The 26,825-nt window shown below is 33.5% G+C and overlaps 1 protein-coding gene across 4 annotated transcripts in view; it reads right to left on the reverse strand.

Annotated features, from left to right (window-relative positions):
• Window positions 1-26,825, reverse strand: part of LOC130046253 (glycine receptor subunit alpha-2-like) — a 57,337-nt gene that overhangs the window by 15,564 nt on the left and 14,948 nt on the right. The window lies entirely within an intron of this gene.

The following is a 26,825-nucleotide window of genomic DNA, read 5'->3' on the forward strand; positions in this document are numbered from 1 at the left end:
ATCGTAACGATTATAATTATACAAATATATCCATGTAAGAGGCTCATGGACCACAACGCTCACCTGCCTCAACGGGTCCTGCTGTTCTGCAGAGGATTGTTTTTATCCACTTTCATCCCACGAAAATAATTTAAACCCATATTATGACCCCACCTAAGCCAAACGGGATCATGACTTAACACAGCTTGAATCCACACAACATAGTGATGCCCTCTTTTCATGTACATGTACATGTATCATGTAAAATTTTATCCCAGATTATAGCCCAACAAAACCCCATATTCATATTTGTTTTAGAAACGATTTTAAAATTGTTATTCTGATGTTAAACTCTGACTCCGTTTTGTGGCCCAAATTGAACCCCAAGGGCATTGATTTAAAGAAACTTGAATCCGCACTACCTTAGGATGCTTCAATATTGATATGACTAATCTTGGTCATGTTGCTCTTGAAAATAAGATTTTAGGTCACCTATGTCACTCAGGTAACCCTATTGATATCTGATTTTGTCCCTTGTCGTTCGTTGGTCATAAACTGTTAAACATTTTCACATTTTGTTCTAGAACAAATTTTAGTATATACATTATGTAACATTTATGGGTCAAAGGAAACAAAGTCTGTGAATTACATGGATCCTGTCTCCCTGGGGCATGAGAGGGTATGGCCAAAGCTATCAAAATTAATGTAATCATTAAAACAATTTCGTCTTTACATCTGGATATCAAGCAGTGAAACTGTTAGCATGATTATTATGAGCAATGATCTGTATACCAAAACTGTGAAGATCATGACCCGTGGGTTCAGGTGTAAACTAAGCTTGTCATATATATAAAAATTTGCATGTTTTATATTTTAGACAATCTTCTTCTATACTCTTGGACATCAAGAACAAAATTGCGGGATTATAATAAACATCGAGTCCTTTATCAAAACTGAAAATCCATGATTCCTAGGATCAGGCCCTAATAAGTTTGTCATATACTGTAAATGCTTTATATCTAGTTCGTCAATACAACCTCGCATTGGGTCAAATGCTGTCTGACGTGTTTCATACCGATTGTTAAGCCGTTCTTGGCACACTGATTTTGACTGCGGATAACTCCGTTTACCTGATCAGGATATAGGGCTCACGGCGGGTGTGACCGGTCAACAGGGGATGTTTACTCCTCCTAGGCACCTGATCCCACCTCTGGTGTGTCCAGGGGGGTCCGTGTTTGCCCAACTATCTATTTTGTATTGCTTGTAGGAGTTATGAGATTGATCACTGTTCGTTATCTTCACCTTGCATCTTAAAAAATCTTTTATATTTCTTGATATAGAGGCAAAACGTTTGTATGATTATAATGAATTCTCTACCAAAATTGTGAAATTCGTTATCCCAGGGTTCAGGTACTAGGGTGGGGGTTTAATTGGCCATAGACATTACGTATTGAAAATGCAACAGAAAATAGTCATCAAGCATACAAACTGTTTGTATGATTTTAATAAGCAATTATAAAAATAAGATTTACTCCAACATGGATATAAAAAAGACAGACTGATTACGTATAATGATTAATGAACCTCTTTCAAAACTGTAAACATTCACTTACCCTTTTAGAACTCAAATAGAAAATTATATTTCGCTGTGATGTGATAAAACTTACTTACATATAAAAGAATTCTAAATTATCAATTGTGTATGATAGTTATACCAATATATCTATCATCTAGAAGAGTATGAAAATGGAGATGTATAAAAACACACTGGTAATGTGCATTCTCAAGATACCATTAAGGCCCATTGGTCTCATTTTCAAAATATTATTCTTATGTAAAACTGATCTCCTATTGAGGCCCCATCCTACTCCATTCTTCAGGCCTGGATTTGAATAAACTTGAATCTAGACTACCTGACAATGCTTGCATACTAATACTACTAAGCATGGTCCGGGTATTCATGATATTTTAAAAGTTGTTTCCCCTATATAATCTCATGTATTGAAGGCTAGCTTTCAATGTAACCCCAATCCTGGCCTCATCCTACCCTTGGGTGCATTGCTTTTTATAATGCCTGCCTATCGACATGAATAATCATGGCTTAGCTCTTCATGAAATATTTTTAAAGACGTTTTACATATATATTTTCATGCAATACTTTGATCCCTACTGTGGTCTCATTCAACCTCCGAGACTCACAAATTGAACTAACTTGACTCTGCACTATACCTAAGGATGTTTGATGATGGCCCTGTTGTCCTTGATTATACGATTTAGGTCACCTGAGTCACAAAATTGACCTATTGCTATCTGTTTTATCAAGGCCCTGTTCTTCTTGAGACGATTTTAAAAGATTTTTCCTATACATCTCTATGTAAAACTGATCTATTACATCCTCGTCCTACAGTGTGTATATGCCCTCAGGGAGCATTAATTGACGGACAATTTTGAATCTACGTGCTTCAAGGAAGCTTTCATATACGTTTTGTCTTATCTGGTCTAGTGGATCTTGAGAAGAAAATTTTCAAAAGATGCCACCATATTTTCACAATTTCTTAATTGTATTTCTTTTGGAAGGGGTGTGACCCTTCATTTGAACAATTCTGAATCTCCTTTACGCAATGATGCTTTGAAATTGACCAAGTGGTTCTGGAGAAGAAGTTTACGGGCAGACGGACGAACGGCGGGCAATAGGTCAGAAAAGCTCACTTTAGCTGATAGCTCAGGTGAGCGTAAATCTTTGCTTTGTATAACTGTAAACATATTTCATACATTATTTAGTTCATTGCTTTGCATGTCACCAGAGCATCTAATTTCCAAAAGTACAATGATGTACGCAAAAAGCATACATTGAAGTAATTTTATATCGATCCGTATTGCTGTAGCAAGAAAAATCACCTCCATGGTACCAGAAATATGTCACCGAAGCCATCAGATGATTAATAATACATCCTGGCCCTGGTCTTGGTGGTGACAGAAGATTGAAGAGGACAAAAAACATAATGGTATCAAAACATGAAAATCATTCAAGCACGTGTACATTGATTATGATTATAGCCTCGGTTTGAATCACCTCACACCTCAGTAGATGTAACTACATGTAATTACCCAAAGTAAGTGAAATGCATTAACCACACATGTAACTAGGTGATATGTATGTGATATTCAGTAATATGTTGTATCAATATTATCACTCTATCAGACTTGAGAATTTACTACAATGCATTGTATTGGGTCGGGTGAACCGAGTACGTGTACATGTACCTGTAGAGAGTAATGTCTCAGCGAAAACAAATCCTCCCAGTGATATCTCCACAACACCAGTTAACAGTTCAAGTAAATCGTTATGTGCATGTCTTGGATAATAAGTCAACAGTCATGTTTTTTTTTAAATTTGTTTTTCATAGTAAATTTATTGGGCAATTAGAATAAGACTCATTTGACGTGAATATGACATCCTTTAATTTGGTGAAATTCAACTCAAGAAGAAAGAAGGTAATTCTTTCCTAAACAGATTTTACTCACAATGTAGATGTTTTATACAGATATCACATTTAGTACCGTGTAAAGAATTCAATAACGATGTAATATTAAGGTACTAGCCTGGAGTATTTTTGCATTGGGACTGCGTCAACCTTAAAGAAAGATTTCAGTATACTTCAAGGTTAAAACAAGTTCTATATATTTTTCTTGTTTTGAGGGGGAGGGGCAAAGCATATTTTACTAAAATTCATTTACTGTTACGTGTACCTGCTACGCAATCACATTAAAGTTGTTTGCATGTCGTTATCTTATCATTTAATAATTACTCAAAATGAATAGTTATGAATTATATATATGACCAAATATTTACATTTCCAATGTTTTTATCTTCGATGGTTCTACATATTGTAATGATAGCCATTTTCTCTTAATGCCTTGCAGTTGTAAACAATGCGCATATGAATATAGTGCATTTATTTTAACTTTTGGGAAACCGGACAGAAATAAAATTAGAATGTAACTATAAGAAATAAATTTCAATTTTGAAAGTACACGAGACTAACGCTCTTCATGAAGTATGCCGGGCGTGAAGCAATTCATGCCCTCATGAATTTTTAAAACAAATGAAATAATTTATTAAATATACATATACAGGTACAATGTACAGTGTATGCATATGATTAAATCAATTTTATCAGATTTCATGGAGATATCATTAAGATTTCACATGAATGACAAGATATTTCCACACATTTTGGATCCATCGATCAACCCCTGGAGGTAGATTCACGGTTACCAGAACCAGAGACATAATTAGAGCAAAGCTCGTTGCAAAGCAACGAGAGGTCTTCCTTCGGAGCTGTGTGACATAACTTTTCAGTCCCAATAATGAAGAAAAAAATTACTATTTAAATTTATGAAATTTATGGCTCAGGACATACAATAAAGGTATATAGCTGTTACCAATATTTTGTCAAACAACACAATTATGATAGCATAATATTCAGACTGAAGAGAATAATTCATCGAGTTTGAATTATTTATACATACAAATCAAATAAATTGCTCTCAAATCTTGAATATTTTATTAAATTTTAATATCTATCTGCGTAAATACATGTAGGTATATTATGTACACAGTGCGCACAGAAGTCGCGTATGAATTTCACGCCAGGGGCACGTGCCGAAGTTACATAATTCGGACCAGGAGTTCTGAATCAATGTTTAATCAAAGTCATTGTTTTTAAACAATAAAACAACAAATCATTTGAAATGAGACTGGTCGGCTATGGGTTTCTGAATATTCTATACGCATGTTTAGATTTGGTTTAATCATGATTATAAACTATTGATCTCAAAACATGTTCAGAAATAATTCGTTATGTTTGTAAAATGTATCCATTTTCTTTTTCAAAACGAAGAATTTGAGTAAAGCTTGTGTGTTCAGTTAAAGTAGTGTGAAATCACAGATCGCTAGTCCAGCAGCGATGAATCTCCGATATTAAACACACATTCAATTAGACATGATTGAGAAACGAACTGTATATTAAATTGCAGATTTTAAAATTGATGCCTGACTCAATGCTCTAGAGTTTTGAATTTAAAACAAATCAAACGTAAGACCAGGGACGTATAAACAAGTATATACATCCCCGGAAAGACTGAATTATTCGAAAAATCCAATATGATAAAAAACATAACATTCTGTGTTATATTTAGGACGACAATGTTTACTTTGTGTACATGCCCTGGTTCACACGCGATGGTTCCTCGAGGCGGTTACGTAATTATAAACAAAAACAAACCCCGTGGTGTATGTAAGATGCGTGTAGTTAATGACTGAGTTATTCTATGCTTGAAGGTTTGTTTCTTCAATTAAATATATCGTTGTTTTAATAACAAACGTAAAAGAGATAACCTTTTCCTCCTTTTTTCTTTGGAACGATTGTTTATATTAAAGCTACTAATGATAAAAAAAAAAAAAAAGAAAGTTGTCGATAGATGATTTTTAAAGGAACCATAGATCACGATAAAACCTTATTTTAAAAGAATATTAGCATTTCATGAAGTCAGATTTATCAATTAAAGCAAGTTTATTTAAGTTATAAGCATATCCCCCCCCCCTCTTCACCTACCTAATGATACGGTTACCTGTTTGCGGGTCAAGCTTTTTACTCATATATAACACAATAATCGAGCAAAATATTATGTTTATGAGATCAATAAGATGTTAAAGAACAACTTTTCCAGCGAAAGCCATATCGAAATATTTACCGTTTTTGAGTTATAAAGCGAAAACTTTGAAGATCCCCAAATCCCTAATTTAAGGGGCCAGCCCCTTTTTAGGGATATTACAAGAAAGCTCTTTAAGATTTTGCACAACTTTTGTTCTACACGTCTTAGCAAAATATTTTTCGTTTAAAAGATACAAAGGAAAATATGTGTAATTGTTTGCTCCTTTGGAAGTCCTAATTTTTTAACCCTGTCAACCACCATTTCGAACGCTGTAATCAAAAAACAAAAAACGATGTGCACAACTACAATGCTCCTACTTTTCATTTTCAATGCATTTTTTGTTCAAGGGTATACAGTCTCGGAGCCTTTGTCTGGAAACCAAAGCCCCTAAAATTTCATTCAAAGGGGAATAACTCGTGAACAGAAGGGAATTTCTGAAATGTAAAACATGATTTTAAAATTGTTCTGTAAAGTTTATAAACCCTGAAAATGTGAGCAAAATCCATGCAGAAATGAGCGAGATATGAAGCTTCAAAGTTAGCGTCTAGGAAAAAGAAGAAGAAAAAGAATAATAAGAATAATCTTAACCAGCACAATCAGTAGAAGGTCTTCCGTTGTTACGGAAGACCTTAATTATATGTCAGAGTTAACACTTCACGTACAGGAAAACCTTCTTCATTCAAACAAGACATAGATTTCCAATCGTTGAGGCCAATTCAAAGTCTAAATAAATAGGTCGTGGTATTAGAAGTGGTAAAGAAAGAGTTTGAATTTTTTTTTAGTTCAAATGAATTTGATGCGCAGGTATAGGGAGTTTGAAAATTACTGGCAAAAGAGTGAAAGTCAATAATACAATATAATTTTACTTGTTACTAATTATTTCTGTAGTGAAGAAATCAAAATATGATAATGAATGCTGATAATTTTTACTGAGGAAAAAGGCTTGCAAAATAGATAAATACAAAAACTGTATTCCAATGCAAATTACCTGTAAACTAGCCAGTTCTTCGTCTACACCTCTAAATACATTGTGTGTTCATGTAAATTATCACAAAGTATCTGAAAAATGAAACATGGTTTCTTATACTCTTATCGTGTTTAACTAAACTGTTTTCCAGTAATACATGTAACTAGATACCATGTGGCAGTATTAGTCTTCCAGAAATAGGTCAACAAAGCCTAAACTCAAATTTGATTTGGAACCCATTAATATAATTCCGTGTTTAAATTTTTCATGCAATTGCTGCAGGGATAGCCAAAGAAGTCTGGAAACTGTCAATCCCTGAAATTTGTCATCAAAGCCTAAGCTCAAACTTGATCTGGAACCCATTGATATAAAAGTTCATGCACATGTATTATAATAAATTTTCAAAGATTCAACTCAATAACTGCTGGGAAAGCATAAAATATCTGGAAAAGCGTTTGCACGGACGGACGCACTCACACACAGGTTGGTCACTATTGGACATCCGCCTTTACAGATATAGGCGAGGCCCCAATTATCTGAAAATTAGGAACAAACTGGAAATATTTGATACGAAATCATTTTTCCTCCTCTGAAGCGTTCATCCATTTTTCACAATTTCAAATTCTAGAGAACAAGTCTGCATCTGTCAAAACTGAAAGGTTTTTTTTCCAATTTCAGTGTTCCGTTCGCGAAGCAGAGATACTTAACATTTTTTAAGATGGGGAGGGGTTGACATTTGCATTTTTTTCTCTCAAGAAACATGGAGTAATAAAACACACTAAACATATTCATGATTGCACAAATACTTATTCCGAGCCAAATAAAACTGTTCATCTACGCAATTAAGAAGTACCTGAAGTTTCTAAGTAGATCGAATTTCTATGGGAGTAATTTTCATCGAAGAAGTACTTGCATGTAGAGAGGGGAATACTAAAATCTATAGAATACGCACACATGCGCTCGCACCCACACACAAAATATTCTAAGGGTCACTTTTCGTAGTACATCTGCATAATACCGGCAAAACTATATGGTTACTACGAAGCCCCACTGGAGACATATTAAATAATTCACTTGTTTTCGACCAGTAACGAATATTAAATTTTATGAATCTAATTTAACTCTGTAAATTAAACCATTTTTTGCAATACAAATCACTGCATTGCTATGAATTATGTTATTTTATTATCAGCATATTCAGGTAACAAACAATTTATGAACAATTCTATTCTCTGCAATTTCATTATAGCATTTGTCTCTTTTATACGATGGCCGATATCAGCCTGTGCATTTTCTAAATTTTCTGGAATTTGTGCACGTAAACTGTACATTTGACATGTACAATTCACAATATTTACATTTACCAATGCACTTCCTTATATGACAGTACTAATGAAATCGATGTTCAATTTCGTGTGACATGAATTTGGTCACGTGATCAGTTTGTTCTTGCGTATGAATACAATCACCGCTTCAAAAGTCAGTTCCTGTATTTTCACCTGGCTTCTTGCTTATGCAATGCAGTGGGGGATTTAGACCCCCCCCCCTTCTCGCCACAAATTTAAATAATAGAAATAGTGTGAGTAAAATTCCAGATTGGCACCCAAAATGGCGGAGTATTTTGGCTAATACTTGACTTTCACACACCCCCACACCCCCCTTCGTAAAACCTGGATCCGCCACTGCAATGACATCATAACAGAAACAAACGCAGCAGGATATTTATACAGATTTTATTTTGTAAACAAACAAGAATTTCATCAATTTATAAAAGAGAAACATTAAACATATCGTTCTGTTGTTTCATTTTATACAGTTTTAAATACCGTCTGCAACTTCTGCATGGCGAATTTATAAAGTTCTATGATATTGGAAGCGAAAACATGTAGGCAGAGTTATAAGCCTATTTACTTTATGATGATAAGTTAACCTGTTGTTTCCTGGCAACTTTCATCACGGCTTTGACTCGGCATGATCATAAGCGAGGCTGGTTTCGAGGCTCGAAAAATTTACATGTTCATGTCAGGGTACCGGTGCGAGTCTTCATTAAAATCCTACAACAGAAATCTCTCAAGTGAACAAAAACTCCGTCAGTTCGTTTTTATTTTCTTTTACACACTCTGAAGGTAAATAAAAGATGCAACCTACCTGCATTTTGTCTAAATCTGTCCTACTGTCTTGAATCGTCTCCTGCATGGCTACAACCGCGAGTCCTAACGATGAACATACCGTTGTTTCTTTCCAAAAACCTGACTAAGAGCTTAACGTTAACTTGACCCATCATATCCACCATCAAATCTCTCAGATCCTTTGAATTTCTGTCGAAATCTGTGATCAACAATTGCGTTTTCAACTTAGTAAGCTAGACCGACACCAGTTTCTCCATCGCTGATCGCGACCAAATCACATCACGGATGTAGTTTACTCCGCTCTTCTTGTCGTCATCTCAGTTAATTTTACGCTCTAAATTACCTTTATTTTACACATCTTTCGTCTTTTTTAAACATTTTCAATTAAATATCTATATCTTATATTCTCTTTGATATTCTTCCTAATTTTTTATTCGATAAAACTCTAACGAACTATATTTTGTGTTCTACGATCGTTATTTTGGTCATCTGCTACATAATCATGGAAGCTCGGTAAGAACACAAATCAAAATAGAAAATATAAATATAAGAAATAAAATATCATTTTTGAATGTTATTGGGATATGACATGAAGTTGGTACGTGATCAAATCTACTATAACGCCCTTCGGGCGTTATAGGATTTGATCACGTGACCAAATTCATGTCATATCCCAACAACATTCAAAAATGATATCTTATTTCTTAAAGCTGTATGGTCCGAATTACAATATTTTTTTCCATCTCGTAAAAACGCTATTAAGTCATCGTACGTATGTAGTTATGAGGCTGTACGACATATCATAAATTATTTCACCTGTTTTAACCCAAATAATTTGATTTTAAATCGATGTTTACAAATAACCGCGTCACTCTGCCATTTCAAGTGACAGTCACATGACCAGTTCAAACTTTCAGATCATCGGTGTTCTTATCTGTGTAAAGCTGTGTATTTTGTTATAACAGTACCGTACCATAAGTTTAATAGAAATAAAAATATCAAATACCTCTTAGTAATTCGTTGTTTTACGCTCTTTCAGCCTTAAAACTAGACAGTTGAGTTTGAGTTAATACATCATGTTGGGATTCCCCTGACGCGCGTGGGTCTATTTATAGACGTCTATTATGGGATGATTTATATATGTACCCACTATATTTACTTTCTAAATAATATTCGCACTGTTTTCTTTTACATGCAGATGTTTTCAAGCATGTAATTAAGGGAAAGTTAATAACTTTATAAAGTAATTAATCTGCTTTAAAGTAATTATGTACAAAAATAATACATGAACATCGGGTCATACAGCTTTAATTGACAACGCACATTTTGTAAACGGTTTTGTTTTAAATTACAAATTTTGCGTACAAAATGACAAAATAGCAATTGGCAAGAAAATATATGGGCCCCACCAGCCAGGTACCTCAACAATCGCTTTACTCTACACTAATTGTTTCGGCGGTGTGACATTGAAATAATTGATAAATAGAATTTGACACATCCAGGGGTCAGGTACTCCGAGTCTTCAGGATCCTGTTTGCACTTTACAATTATCATGCAATCTGATAATTTTATAATTGAGAATGTGAGCATATCCCCTAACTTTGCATTGCGTTTATATGACACAATAGGCAATAGGTAGAGCAGAGAAAACTTCTTTTTCTCTCTGGAGGATGTGTCAGTATTTAAAAGCTTTTCTGCTTTATTTTTCGAATTCTAGGGTTGTATTTGTTGACAAAAACAAGGGGTATATCCTGTTATATAACAGAGTGGCTCGATCTTTGCACCACGTGTATGTTTTGATTTGTTTCATTATCACTAAAACCCATTTTAGAAGGTATGTTTTGAATGTTTTAAGAATTCCTTGAAGAACATCTAAATCACTTGTGCTTTTCATATGGCGTATGGTTTCACCTTTAAACATTCCCTTAAATACAACTGAAGGATTATGTGCTCTTTTTCGTTCCAAATATTGTAACGTGTTTGTAGGCTTTATGTATGTTTTAAAATGCAGAATGAGAGTTGTCTCAAATCGCCTTCCTTTAAACGCAGTAGTGACCAAGAAAGGCATTTATTCGAATCTGTAAGTAATTTGTCAGAGCGAATAAAATTATGGATTTCTTTTTCTTCACCATGCATATAATAAGGTCATCATTAATTTCAAAGGCGTTTATAAAATGTGCGTTGTCAGTGTGAAATGTACATGTCAAATGTATATTTTATGTGTACAAATTCCAGAAAATTTTAGAAACTGTGCAGTCGGATACCGGCCGTCGTACTTTTGAGCTACCAACTAAACAGCCCGTAAGCTAACACATTACTCTGCTTTTTAAGCACGAAAACTCAATTACTTTATAACCGGTGATTATTCCTCAAAACAGTTGAGATACGCCATTGCTCTTGTAGCTGTGTTTACATTGATCCGATGTTTGTTGTGCTGATCGATTGTTCAAAGTCAGACATTAGGTGCGATATAAGATCCGTCTGGTGTAAGCAGAACTAGGATACTCAACTCGTCATATGTTATATGCACATATGATACAGAAGAGATGTGAATATCTACCAAAAAACCTGTACATCATATTAAATCATCTCCAAGAAATATTTTACAGTTTTTACAAACCAAGTCTGAAACTGCATTCTGGTTCAAATCAATCAAATCCTCAGTACATCACTCCATTGATGGTACCTCAACAGAGATGGAAGTTTATAAAGAGGCCACAAAACACCAAATCTAATTTCAACATTTTCAGAGCCCAAATTTCATCTGATTTGTAGTTATTGTGTTGTTCACAGACTGCTCTCAATATTGCATTACACAGTCTTGTCCGTCAGAAAACCTAATTATAGTGAAAAATTGAAAGAACTGAGTGTATTTAATTGTGTGGTTTTTGAAATTTAATCTTGTTCACATACATTCATATGCCTGTAACCACAAGTGTACAAGTGTGACGTACGACATACATGTACACATAGAAACACCTTATACAAACAAATAGGGCCAGAACATAACCTACTTTCTTATAACAAAATGAAACTAATCTAACATTAATTATAAATGTTTTATTATAATTACGAATGATTAAAAATAATTTTATCACACTGACATTTTATGTTAAAAACATAAGAAATTATATTAACTTCATTTAGTTCAAGTGTAACAAAATACTAATACTGTTATTAATTAATTTCTATATAAAACAATACAATAAAACGTCCAATAATTCAAATGTTCTCACAGTAAAATATTAACCGGTCCTCTTTATTCTTTATGTTGGACCGCTCAGTCGACATGTGCATCGAGTGAACGTTTGACCTCTGACGTCACGCCTCATTTGCGGCAATACAACCAATACGCGGATCCCTCTAGAGACTCCTTGTTTGACTTAAAAATTATGTGGATTTTATCGAAATACCTCCAGACAATTTTAGAAAATGTATTTGAAAACAAAACTAAATCTCCGGAGAAACAGAAATTCCGATTTTGTTCCTTTAACCAATGTTCTATTATTGTTAACAAATATTTCAAATGACCAAGTTACATTTTAGAGAATCTAATTCTGTGATATTGATAGGTTAACCCCTTCTCTACCGTACCGGTCAATTTGACCGGTGGCGCGTAAAAACAGGGCAACGCAAAAGGAGTGTCTCTAAATCTTTGAAACTACGGTCATAAGATATATGATTTTTTTTTCATATTTTTGGAAATTTCCTCTATTTTTTGACTATGCAAAAATCAATAAAGTAAGTAAAGCCATTAAATTAAAGAAAGCATTTAAAGTGAAAGATGGCTTCGTCTAAATATGACGCAACGCTTTTTCGCAAGGTCATTTTTCCCCTCGATATGATTTTTTTTATTTTCCTTATGAATTCAATATTTTTTATATTTTTGAAAAGCATATATTCCCTGCTTTCAGAAGATATAAAAATTATTTTTAATGCCTGGCAAAGTTATAAGAAAATAGCAATTTTTTGCACATGTACGTTTTCTTACGATTTTATTTCTCAATGTTTAAACTTATCGGCGTTCCCTGTCCAATTCCTAACAAAATTATGTCATATGCCTATCCCAAATCGTGATACATGCAGATTTTATTCGATGTAAAAATATTGTCATTTAGTCTTTAAAAACCTCTAAAATGTGCCGGTAGAGAAAGAGTTAAACAATCCAAAAACTGTCAATTTCTTGCAAATTTATTCATATGTTAAGTTTGTTACTGCTTGAGAGATTGTTGAGAGATCACGTGATACGGGCAGTGAATGGACGGAAAATTTACCTGTCCGTGTTTTTGATCATTTTCTTTGTCAAAATCAGATATTTACCTGGATTATTTTGACTTAGAGTGTTCCTAAAGGTAAAAGGTAACTATACTTTTTGCTTTTTGCAATTTTTCTAGTAGCAGAAAACTTTTTGAAGCAGATTTCTACCTAGTGACTCAAGTGAGTAGATACTCACATTTGTGTTATTACAAACTATGGCGATGGCAGTGCCAGCTCAGATGTTGAAACCAGTGTTCTTGAAGAATAGTGAAATACAAAATGATAGAAATAATAAAATCTCTGACTTTGAGATTGCAGTACAATTGTCAAAAAAGATCGATGATGTAAAATGCATTCAATTAGACAGAGACCTGTGGCGGATCTATGTGGATTCTTTGAGCAGTAGATCTAAACTGGTCACCGAAGGATTTGATCTTAGAAGTAGGAACGTACAGGTATATGCAAACAATCCGTTTTCAACAGGTACCGGCAATCCAAATGAACAGGTACTTAAAATTACAATCAAAGGCGTTCCTTTGTCCGTCGACGACTCTGCCGTAAGAAACATGCTTGATCAGTTCAAAGTTTCTCTATGCAGTGAAATAAAATACGAAAAAATTAGAAATCCCAGTACCCTCAGAATGACAGAGATCTTGAATGGAAATAGATTCGTGTATGTTAAACCCTTTAAAGAGGGGGAGTTTCTACCCCGATCCTGCGTGTGCGCCGGGATTCAGTGTTTGTTATTTCATAAGGGCCAACCCTCTCTCAAGCGTTCTCCTAGATGTACAAAATGTTGGAGCAATGAACACTTTACAAATCAGTGTGATAGCGTTCAGTGTTGCAAAGCCTGTAAAAAACCAGGGCATAATCCAGGAGATGAAAAGTGTGAGCTCTATACAGAGGCGGATCCTAATATTATTCCATTTAGTGGAAAAGATGACATCCTTTCAAATTTTCACCTTAACGATATCAAAGTATTCGGTGTTGAACACAAATCATCGGAGCATGCATATCAGTACGTAAAGGCAGTGCGTTCAGGTGACATTCCACGCGCGACGGCTATCCAAGCTGCACCCACTGCCTTAGATGCCAAACAAATCGGTAACAACATTTTGGCTTCTCAACATTTCATTGATTCTCAATACAACATCATGAAGGAAATCGTGGAAGCTAAGCTAGCTCAAGTTCAAGAATTTTACGATGCTTTGAAAAGTGCACCCCCAAAAGCCTTGTTCGTGGAATCCACCTACGACGATTTCTGGGGATCGGGGCTTAACAAAACTGGTACGACGCACACTGACAAATCTGATTGGCCTGGTGAAAACACGCTAGGTGATATCATTACCAAGCTTTCCAAAAAGGTCAAGAAAACAAAAAATGCACCCGATGCCAGCAAAATGCGACACAGTCGTAGAAATCGGTCACAAAATGAAATCCTCAATTCTGGAGAATCAGATTAGAACTTTAGCGTAATGAATGATTTATCCATTATTTCCCTCAATGCTAGAGGGATGAATAGCTATGAAAAAAGACAAAAAAATTTCGATTGGTTAAGAGACACTAATGTTCATATAGCTTTAATTCAAGAAACGCATTTTGTTGAGAAGAATCAATCGAAGTATAACAGCCGTTGGTTCGGCAAATGTTTTCATGCTTTTTCGAATTCACCCCATGCACGGGGTGTTTCAGTTTTATTTAACAATGTAGATATTGATGTAGAAAATGTACACAAAACTCAAGATGGTAGAATTTTACTACTTAATATAAATTTTCAAAATAATGCATACACAATTGTCAATATTTATAGTCCAAATTCAGAAACGGAAAGAGTGTCTTTTTTCAAAAAGCTAAAAGCTTATATTTCAAAATATGCCTTACATGAAGAAAATATAATTCTAGGAGGCGATTTTAATTGTGTGTTTGATAAAACGGATAGGAAAAATAAAACTACGGCTGCAGATAAAAGCACAAACATTTTGATAGAAATTTTAAATAAATTCAATCTTAATGATACTTGAAAAAAAATTCAGGGGTTAAAACCTGGATTTACGTGGTGTAATTCAAGCAACAAACCCATAAGTCGTATTGATTATATCTTTTTAAGTCAAATCATGTTAGCTAAAGTTCACAAAATACGTGTCCAACAAGTGCCAGGAACTCATTCTGATGGAATCAGGTTAAGTGATCACAAAGCTATTAAACTCTCTGTTACTGTAAATGAAAATGAAAGAGGTAAAGGTTATTGGAAACTTAATACGAGTCTTTTGAACGATAAGAAATATAAAATGATTATTAATGATTTAATTCATAAATATAATGTTAAAATAGCAAATTTGAATACTATAAATGTACATGATCTTTGGGAACAACTTAAACAAGAAATTCGTAGCTTAAGTATTTCATATTCAAAATCACTGTCAAAAAGTTACAAAAAGTCTGTCATGGATCTAGAAAAACAAATACAGGATATAGAAGATAAACCTGCAAATGAAATTAATATGAAAGAAAAAAGGACCCTTGAAAATCAACTAACTCATCTGTATGACAAAAAATCAAGGGGGGCACAGATAAGATCTAGAGTAAAATGGATAGAAGAGGGAAAAAGAAATACGTCCTATTTTCTCAGATTAGAAAATTACCATCAATCAGACAATGTGATTAGAAAAGTAACAGAACAAACAAAAAGTGTTTATAATGATAATGATATTTTAAATGAAATATGTTCATTTTATGACAAACTATATGAATCAAAGCACATTGATGATAATGAAATACAAAATTATTTAAATGAAGTAAATATTGAAAAAAAATTAGATGAAAATGGAAGATTATTTTGCGATGAAATGTTTACTCTTCAAGAATGTAAAGAAGCGGTAATGAATCTTAAAGATAATAAATCACCCGGAATGGATGGAATTCCTAATGAATTCTATAAAACCTTTTGGAATGAAATTAAAGACATTTTTTATGCAACTCTTGAATACACTTTTGAAACTGGTAATATGCCCTTTACACAAAGGCTCTCACTTTTATCATTACTGCATAAAAAGGGAGAAAGAGATAAGATAAAAAATTATCGACCGATTAGCTTAACAAATTCAGATTACAAAATTTTAGCATTCGTGTTAGCTAGAAGGCTACAAAAAGTAGTTGATAATCTAATCAATGAAGACCAAACTGCTTATATTAAAGGCAGATTTATTGGATTTAGTGCAAGGACTATCCTTGATATATATGAATATTGTGAAAACTCAAATGACCCACAAATTTTGTTATTCTGTGATTTTGAGAAAGCTTTTGACTCGGTGGAGTGGAATTTTTTGTTTAAAACACTGGAGAAGTTTAATTTTGGTGCAAGTTTTATGCAATGGATAAAAATAATGTACAAAGACCCTATTTTTAGAGTGAAAAATAATGGATGGATTTCTAAAACGTGTAAAATGAATAGAGGAATCAGACAAGGTTGTCCATTGTCTGCCCTGCTTTTTATTTTTGTAGCAGAAGTCCTTGCCTGTAATATTAGATCAAATAAAGATATAAATGGGTTTAAGATCAAAGAAATGAAACAAGAAATAAAAATAGTTCAGCATGCTGACGACTGTACGATTCCTATTAAGAATGAAAAATCATTACAAATAGCGTTAAACACAATTGATATTTTTTGTAAACATTCAGGATTAAAACTAAATAAAGATAAAACAGAATGTTTATTATTAGGAAAGCTTAAAGGAACAAAAAAAGAAATTCTTAATCTGAAAGTAAATGAAAATTCAATTAAAGCATTAGGTATCCACATTGGTCATAGTAAAGAAGAGTGTTTTGAAAAAAACTGGATACGGTATCAAAGAGATATAGAAAAATTATTAGATTCATGGAGAACCAGAAACTTACAATATTTGGAAAATGCTGCATAATAAACTCTTTGGCAATATCAAAATTAGTATATGCAGCAACTTTATTACCAATTCCTGGTGATGAATTTATCAAAGAAATAAATAAAATAATATTTAATTTCATTTGGAATAAGAAAGACAGGATTAAAAGAAACACCCTGATAGGAGATAAACTAAAAGGAGGAATACACATAGTTGACTTAAAATCCAAATTCAAAGCGCTTAAAGCATCATGGATCCCAAAAATAATATCGTGTAACCATAAATTAAAAGACTTTTTCCAGAGCTTCTGTCAAAGGAATCAATATGATATTTACTATCTATTAAAGATAAACGACTCATTTTTGAGTGAAAGTGGAATGTTACATAAATACATACCCTATTTTTATAGAGAAATTATTACATATTTCAATGAAGCTAAGGGCAATTCGACAACATTACAATTTTCCCAAAATATTTGGAAAAATAAAAGATTTACTTATAAAAATGAGACACTTTGTTTTACAAATTGGATGAAAAGTGGTGTTTTAAAAGTAGATGATCTGTTTAATGAAATTGGATTCAAGGATATTACTGATTTTTCAAATCTTACAAACAAACATAACTGGTTGTGTGAATATAAAATACTAAGAAATGTTTTTAATAAAATAAGTCATAAGACAGAATACCATATAGAAAAAGAAAACGTGTTTTTATTTAAAAATGGAAAAATTGAATCTATAATTGGCAAATCTTGTAAATTCTTTTACGACATTTTTGTTGATGACAAGTTTCAAAGATCATATATGGAAAGTATGTGGGAAAAGACTTTTATGTTGGAAAAGTCAGACTGGACTAATATTTATAGAAATAATGTATGTAAAGTTGTTGATAAAAATGTTGCTGAATTTAACTACAAACTTTTGCACAATCTTTTATGCAACAATTATCTACTTAGCAAATGGAAAAAAGATGTTCATAGAAACTGTACATTTTGTGCTGATGTCATTGAAAACAATGCACATTTAATTTTTGAATGTCAAAATGTAAGACAGATATGGAATACTGTTGAAATGGTGCTTGAAATTGACATTCGATGGAAACATATTGTTCTCGGCTTTTTTCATGAAGATAATCCTAAAGTGCATACATTTAACTTTGTGATTTCATATATTGCTTTCAGAATTTACAAAAGTAAAATGATGTTAAGACTTGAAAACAAAACTGAAAGTGTGAATAATCTCTTGATACAGGTTAAATTAGACTGTTATAGAACATACTTAACATTAAGAAAATCAAAGTACGATTTCCTAGATCACAAATTATTTGAGAGACTTTCTTTGTTACTTTAATGCTTTATATTATAACACATGTATTGCAATAATCTGTATGTACTATGTATCTGATATTCAGTTTCCAACAATAGCATTCTAACAGTACTTGAGGGTGACCTGTTCCTCAGTACTTGTTGTTAGGGGAGTGGTGAACTGTTTGTGATTGTGTCTCCCCTGCAACAATATGGATCAATCATTGCTTTATATGTATTAAGTAGATTAGATTTTGCATACTGATATAATTTTGACATCTAAATATACTTTGCTTTTTTTTAGTTGAAAAATATTGCTATCTAGCATGTAAATCTTTTAATTGTAAAAGAAAAACAATATTATCAACTATACTGTTTGATATCATGTAGATATGTTTCTTAAATATGCATACATGTATAGTTAACACATATATATACATATATCCAATCCATGGAGCCCCTGGCACCCTAGGTGAGGATTATTCGGGGGTCTCTGCGGAGACATTACCCCCAAATATCAAATGTATGTTAGCTAGAAATAAAAGATATTGAAAGGGGAAAAAAAAAAAAAAAAAAAAAAAAGTTTGTTACTGCTTGAATAATACGTACATATAACATCAGCAACCGTTTTATTATTTGATTACATATAATGAGAGAAGGTTTGGTCCTCAGATCCAACATAACATATGTTGACCTCAAACTCAGTTAAGAAATGTATATTTTTGTATTTAAACAGTGAAGTGCTGTTTTGTTGTGATTATTGGGGTATCGCGATCACTAGCATTGTGGGGAAAATTCTATTTTTGCTACAGTACTGGTGACCGTCTTATTCCCAGTAAGTACAACAAAAATACCCTTCATTGTTTACATTTACATTCTGCAATTCATACCAGAATGTATATGATTTTGGTTAGGTAAAATATTTTCAATCTCCTAACATCCTGTACGAATGCTAGATTGAACAGCAAATTTTGAAGTCACATGACTTTACGAGTATGACAAATCTCTTAGAAAATAGTTCTCTTTAAAAATCAATATTTAATAATTTAAAAAAACTAATGAAATTTAATGCTTATTTTTCTTTCTTTTAAATAATTTAACAACGAACAAACATATGACATAAGAAAATATGATATTAAGTGTTTGTTTTCACATCTTCCAAGTCATTGATTTCAATGCGTATAACGGTCACATGATTTGAAAAGTTCAATATTGTGTATCCATTCGCGGTCGGGGGAAAGTATGCGTGACCTGTGGTGAAGTATGCATTAGAATCAATGGAGAAATCCTTTATAGATCTACATATAAGGACATGGCTGCGGCTGCACATTCTACATAATTCCCATTAAATCAGCGGTGAAACTCGAGTTTGGTTTCTGACATTGAATCAATATTCATATTCAAACGTTGAATTAATCTTAATAATGCATTGTCGGATACAGGATTTCCGGGGGTGGGGGAAACAAGTGAGAGTCAAGTAATAACCAAACTTCTCAGTCATTTTGAGTGTCAAATCTGGAATTCTACTCACATTATTTCTAAATTTGTGGCGAAAGGGGGAGGGGGCTCTGGACCCTCTCTAAATCCGCCACTGCAATTCATGTCGGAGGAAAATTATATTGAATAGTGGTCGTACATTGCTTTACATTTTGTAAAAAAAAAAAAGAAGAGCTTAGGTGTAAATAATTAACTAAGCCTGTAATAAATCTCTCTATTGCGAACTTGACAGGGTTCCTTTCGTGATTAAGAGCTTGTCTACGAGAAAACCATGCAAATATATAAAAATGAAGGAAATGATGGTCATCAATATCATTTCTAATCATTTATATCATTGGAGTATATGGTTGGAATAATTATAATTTGAGGTCAATTTATTGATCGGTCATTTCTATTTTTAGTAACAGCGCATTCTGTATTTACACGTGGATTAGTCTTTGAACACAAGAAAAATCCTTAAATATTAGGGTTTTATTTTTTCAAAAATGCAAATCAATTTTGAAGGCTTATGAAAAGAATGGATTTTTTATGATATTTCCATGTAAACCACCTATGGAGAAATCATGTTTGACATCATAAGTGTCCATATAGAGATTACATGGAGCCTGTAATTTGGCATTGTGCCAAACTTTTTTCATTTTGTGTTATATGGTTAATTTTGAAATAGGTGTTGCTGCAAAAGTAACGCTTAAATTTCTTTAAAAGTGTTTAATACTTTGATATCAAATCCTTGTCTGTAAAATATAAACAATTGTACTTTGGACTTTTGGCCGTTCATTTGCAATTAAAATTTAAAAACTGACAAAAATGAATATTTTTAAGCATTTAAAATTATCTTTTAAAAGCTTAAAGATTTAAAATTTGTGATATTAGATGCATAAATTGTTTGGAAATTTAATTTTATTTATAGATTTAACATTTTCTAATAAATAAATCCCAGTAATCTACTATTTTATATGAAAAAGGGGGTCTTTTAATGAAATAGACATGTTGCTGGAATTACCCCCCCCCCCCCCCTTTGATGCACTCTTCATACGTAGAAGGTACAAAATGATAGTAATATTATGGAATGTTATGATTCCAACTTGAAATGAGATTTGAGAATTTGTACATCATGTTTATGTGATATCAGTGAAAGACATAACAGTATCTGTGAATGTGATCCAGAAATTTCTAAATATTGGCAGGGTTTAAAAAATGAAACTTAGAATTTTTAAGTACTGGCTTAAGTCAAACAATATCAAATAGCTGTATTTCAAAAGCATGATATGAAGAAATAGCTTCCTGTAATGATAGTTGGATTCTAAATAATGAAAGAAAACTGACAAATCTAGGTTTATCTTGAAGCATTTTGTGAAGTCGTTCGTTTCCTATATTTTTACGACTGGATAGTCCAATATTATTGAGATGAGTCCAGTGTTATTGTGGTGAGTCCAGTGTTAATGCTAATACCGGTATTGAATCCGTCGCAAAAATACTGGACTGTCAGTAAAAAGGTTTAGGTCACATCTATCTTTAGAAAATGAATAACAAGAGACACACAGAGAATACACGTGCAGTTTTACGAATGAAAGGTGAAGATAACGAACATCAATCTCATAACTCCTATAAGCAATACAAAATAGAGAGTTTGGCAAACACGGACCCCCTGGACACACCAGAGGTGGGATCAGGTGCCTAGGAGGAGTAATAATCCCTTGTCGACCGGTAACACCCACCGTGAGCCCTATATATTGATCAGGTAAACGGAGTTATGCGTAGTCAAAAAGCATTGTGCCAAGAACGGCCTAACAATCGGTATGAAACTGACCATACGCAGAACAAGCTCTTGCGTATCGAATCAGTTGAGAGATATAAACACCATATACAGGTGATAATGGAATATTGCTACATAAATATGGGAAGTTGACGATGGAGAAGCTGAACTAATCCCGTTTGTCATAAATTCTTGAGTTGTTAGTTTGCCGTTAGTATCTAATTTCAATGAAATATCTAAGTATGAAGCAGATTTAAAAAAAAAAAAAAAAAAAAAAAAAAAAAACATTCGCTGTCATCCAAATCAAGAGTAGGAATTGTTAACATAAGAAATATCACACATAAGGCGAAGCTTTAAAAACGACTGTAACCAAACAGGAACCTATAATTAATCCATTAGCGTCTCAATAATACTAGTGATACTTTTTCAGGAATTCCAATTTGAAAACACCATTGTATAAATCCAGAATCTGGTAGGAGAAAAAGTGTAGGGACAGGGTAAGAACCCCGTGATAATTTTCATGGAATATCAATTTACTATTAGCACAATCTAATTAAGATTAGACTTGTAGATCCGCTCCTCTATGATATACTTCAATACAAGATCTAACAACTCCCCGTACGTTTTCATCTCAGCATGACCTTTGTTCGAAATGCAATCGGGTGGAATTAAGATAAACTCCGGTCTTGTGGGTTATATCTTTATTGTGGCGATGTAAAAGCAGTTATTGCTGAAGTTAAATTGCTGACCCTCCCAGGAGGTGCAAAGGTCTGTGCAAATATAAACTAATCCTCCTCCTATATAGTGAGTGTTGCTGTTCTGCTTAAATAAAATGAATCTCCATCCAGAAAATCAGAACACACTACTATGGTAAACTTTCAAAAACAACCCTTTTGTACCGTTTGGGCATGAAAATAAGAATACCTGTCCTCAATAGAAACTTTCCCTCCTAAAAACCATGTGACTAGATTAAAGTGATCTATAAATAGTAACAAGTATTCTAAAGAAGACAAACCTGTTTTGCATGGTAAGCAGTAAAATTTAATAAGTAACGAAATAACAAAACAAACACAAATCATACTTATAGTAATGATTTCAATTAGTTCAAACTTTATTCTCAAATCAAATTTCAAAACTCTGTAAAGAAATTGAATTAATTCAATTCATTTTCAATAAATGAAATTCCTGAAATAAAGTATTTAAAATTTCACTCTATTACATACTCCCTCGTGTTGAAAAATGACGTCTCGGCATTTACATTTTAAACTGTGAAACAATTTTCCTATTTGTTTGATAGAATTTCAAGGATGGTTCCACCCGTTTCTTCTTGCAAATTGGAATGTAGAGAAGAATTTGATGCTAAAGAAGTGAGGAATTACTTTCTTTTCCCAATCTTTTTTCCGAGTAGATAGTACAAGTGTTGCAGATTTATTCAGCAGGAAGTCGCCAGTTTGATAGCGGACAGGTAATTTCCGCTGTCTGGCAGATCTCCTTAAAGGAACTTCTTCGATCTGTTCTCCTTCAGCCATGATGGACTCCGTACCATGATCCAAATGTCAACAAATGAAAATAGAGTACAAAGTGTTAATTCAGAACAAAATAATGACAAAATATTTATACTAAAACACCATTCAAACATTTACCATAGTTCTGAATAATCAAGTATGTATACAACACAAAGTAAAAAAAAAAAAAAGCTTACCTTGTCAAAATGGTATCGGCTAACCTACTACAATTCGATTGTATATTCAGCTACACGTGAAATATGCCGGTATACAAACGCGAATGCAAACCACGAAAAATATAGACTTCAAGTTTGAAATACAATGCAAGTGTATTTGTATTAGGTTTAAGATTTTAGAAAATAATTTTGAACTAAATGACTAAGTTGGTCACTCCGGTCTAATCTTGAATAGAAACTCACAAAGTACACTATATGCTAAGACCAAATATACTCTAAACACCAACTAATCAAAGTTTCACCTGGCAATATATACCAATACTAAAACTAGAAACTAAATGAATTCCCTAACACAAAACCACAAAGTTCTGTTTTGGATTGGCAGATTACAGGAAAGTAAGGAAGGGATATGTGTGCGTAAGTAAGATTAGATGAGCAGACTGTTATTTCAGAAATGTATACAATTTACTACAACAATTTCACATCTTAATCACAACCGAGTTTTATCTATATATTTTTTTTTTATTTTACTAGGAGTTTTAAGTTTATCTTATATCCAAAATAGATTCAATGAAAATTTAAATGTAAATAGAATTGATTCAAATTAATTGTGAATAATGTTTACCTTTAAAATGATATGCAAAATGTGTTTCTTAATATGAAATGTTGAATCTAATTTCTTAGAGAAAAATGAATTAAAAGAAAAAAACCACAACAATTTACCAGATATGTATGCAGCTAGATTTGTTTACCTTGTTTATATCAACTACCCTTACTTCCTGATCCGGTAACCTTAACTTTGTAGTAAGTGTATGTCTGTGTACTAAGGTATCAAAGAAAGATACAAGTGATATATTTCTCAAAAATACCACGTTCAGATCAGTTGATGACGGGTAATAATTCAAAGCACTGACAAAATATAAAACAAACAATAAATTGTGCAGGAAAAAATCAGAAATATTCACATTCAACAAAAAGATAATTGTAAATAAATTGTAGTGATCAGCTTGCAAGCAAGTACATATGTTACCGTAGCTTTAACTAATCACTTCAAAATCACTAAGTCTATGGTTGTTTGTTTGTTTGTTTAATGTCCAAACCTGTCTTCTGATGAAGTAGGAAAATGTCAACACATTTCGTCCCAAATCACGACCAGAAAAGTACACTGAATAGAAGTCATCGATACTGAACCTTGGAACAGCTATTTCCGAAATGCGTAAAGGGCGTTGTTACATCAAATGCATAATATTCACGTTAGGTGCCATTGCAACCGGGTGGAATATTAAGATAAACTCCGGTCTTGTGGGTTATATCTTTATTGTGGTGATGTAAATGCAGTTATTGCTGAAGTTAAATTGCTGACCCTCTCAGGAGGTGCAAAGGTCTGTGCAGATATAAACTAATCCTCCTCCTATATAGTGAGTGTTGCTGTTCTGCTTAAATAAAATGAATCTCCATCCAGAAAATCAGAACAATCTACTATGGCAAACTTTCAAAAACAACCCTTTTGTACCGCTTGGGTCTGAAAATAAGAATACCTGTCCTCAATAGAAATTTTCCCTCCTAAAAACCATGTGACTAGACTAAAGTGATCTATAACTTATAATAGTAACAATTATCCCAATGAGGAAAAACCTGTTTTGCGTGGTAAGCAGTAAACTTTAATAAGTAATGAGATAACAAGACAAACATGCGCCATAGTTAGTAATGATTTCAATTAGATAAAACTTTATTCTCATATGAAATTTCAAAATTCTGTAAATAATCAGATTAAGGAGAAAAGCCGATAACAAAACAACCAATGAGTCCTACTACGACGCAACCTTTGGATATAATAGTGTATGACCAGATGCTTCCAACATTTAAGGCTATGGGACTGAATCCGAAGGGAGATAATCCAGTGGAATATGATAAATGAATTAAGGATTACATTGAGCATTCGAAAGAAAGTAACCTGATGTCAAACCAAAAGTTCCAGCAATCAGTCTTCCAACAGAGGGAACAGGAGCAATACCAAAGACTAAAGCTGTAAATTTATCTCCATACCTCCCAAAGGTTAGAACCTTTTTTGGTGGTGATAATAAAGTAGAAGTGGCTTATGACATTTGACGTTAGGAAGTGCAGATGGTGCTAAGAGACTCGAGTCACTACAAGGAGCAAAAGGAATTCGCAATACGTCGTTCTTTGACAGGATCAGCAGCCCGTATGTTGATATATCAAGGACTGGACAAGCCATTAAGTGAAATTTTAGAAACTTTGAACAGTGTTTATAGTAGTATGGACAATAAGGAACAATTAATGGCAGAATTCTACAGTGCAAAACAAAGAGAAAATGAAGATGTATCTGCATGGAGTGGTAGGCTAGAGGATATTATTGAAAAAGGCGTAGAAAAAGGAATAGTAAAACATTCAGAAGTCAACAGTATGTTGCATGGAATGCTTTGGATAAGATTGAGAGATGACTTGAAGGATATTAGTGGACACAAATACGACTCCATTGAAGACTTCAACAAGCTGCGTATTGCATTGCAGCAGTTGGAAAAAGATCACATGAAGCCAGTAAAGTCAAAGCAAAAGCAGTCATTACTACATCAGATAAAGATGAAATCTCAGAACTTAACGGAATGATACAGCAGCTGGCTCATAAAGTCACCGAGTTACAAGGTCAACAGCAGAGGAAATATTTATAGAGGTAAAGGAAAATGAGGAGAAAACAACAGATCACCTAGACAGCAACAAGATAATGCAGATTGTTAGTATCGGGATCACCTAGACAGCAACAAGATAATGCAGATTGTCAGTATCGGCAGCAAGACACATCACAAGGAAAAGCTGCAGAGATAGTGACAACACTGCCTACTGCTACAAATGTAAGCAGCCACGTCATATTCAGATTGGATGTCGTGTGAGACTAGACAATAAAAATTAAACTCGGGGAAGCCTGGATGAGGGAGGCCGGTACTAGACTTAAGTACAAGGATTAATGGTCCCGCTATAAAGAACATTAAAGTACGCACATCTACACCTCCAGGAATGTTTGGAAATCCAACAGAGACAGAAATTATCTTAGAAGGAAAGATAATTACAGCTCTGTTAGACACAGGATCAACAGTATAAACTATTAGCAAATCGTTTTACACAAAAGAACTCACATTTTATCGAGATGAGACATTTGAATCAGATTTTGGCCATTGAGTGTGTAGGAGGTACGCAGTTACCATATAAGGGATATATCGAGGCAAATATCAAAACGCCTGGAAACAGTAGCATGGAGACTAGAAACATCATGCTGATTGTTTTCGTTTTGCTGTTTTCCGCCACACTCAAAAATTTTTCAGTTATCTGGTGGCGCCCAGTTTTTATTGGTGGAAGAGAGAACCCAGATACAATGTACCTGGAAAGAGACCACCGACCTTCCGAAAGTAAACTGGGAAACTTTCTCACTTACCCGCGCCGACCAGAAGTGAGAGGCCGTGTGACCACTTGGCTACGGAGGCCCCCTATAATGCTGATAGTACCTGATACTCAATACAGCCAATATATTCCAGTACTGTTAAGTACAAATGTATTGCAGTCAATGATTGAACACCTGAAAGAGGACCATGGTGCTAAATACGAGGGCGAGTCAGTAAGCCACCAGCCTAACTTATTTTCGGTTGA

Source organism: Ostrea edulis, chromosome 2 (assembly GCF_947568905.1).
Source record: "Ostrea edulis chromosome 2, xbOstEdul1.1, whole genome shotgun sequence".
Classification (NCBI taxonomy): domain Eukaryota; kingdom Metazoa; phylum Mollusca; class Bivalvia; order Ostreida; family Ostreidae; genus Ostrea; species Ostrea edulis.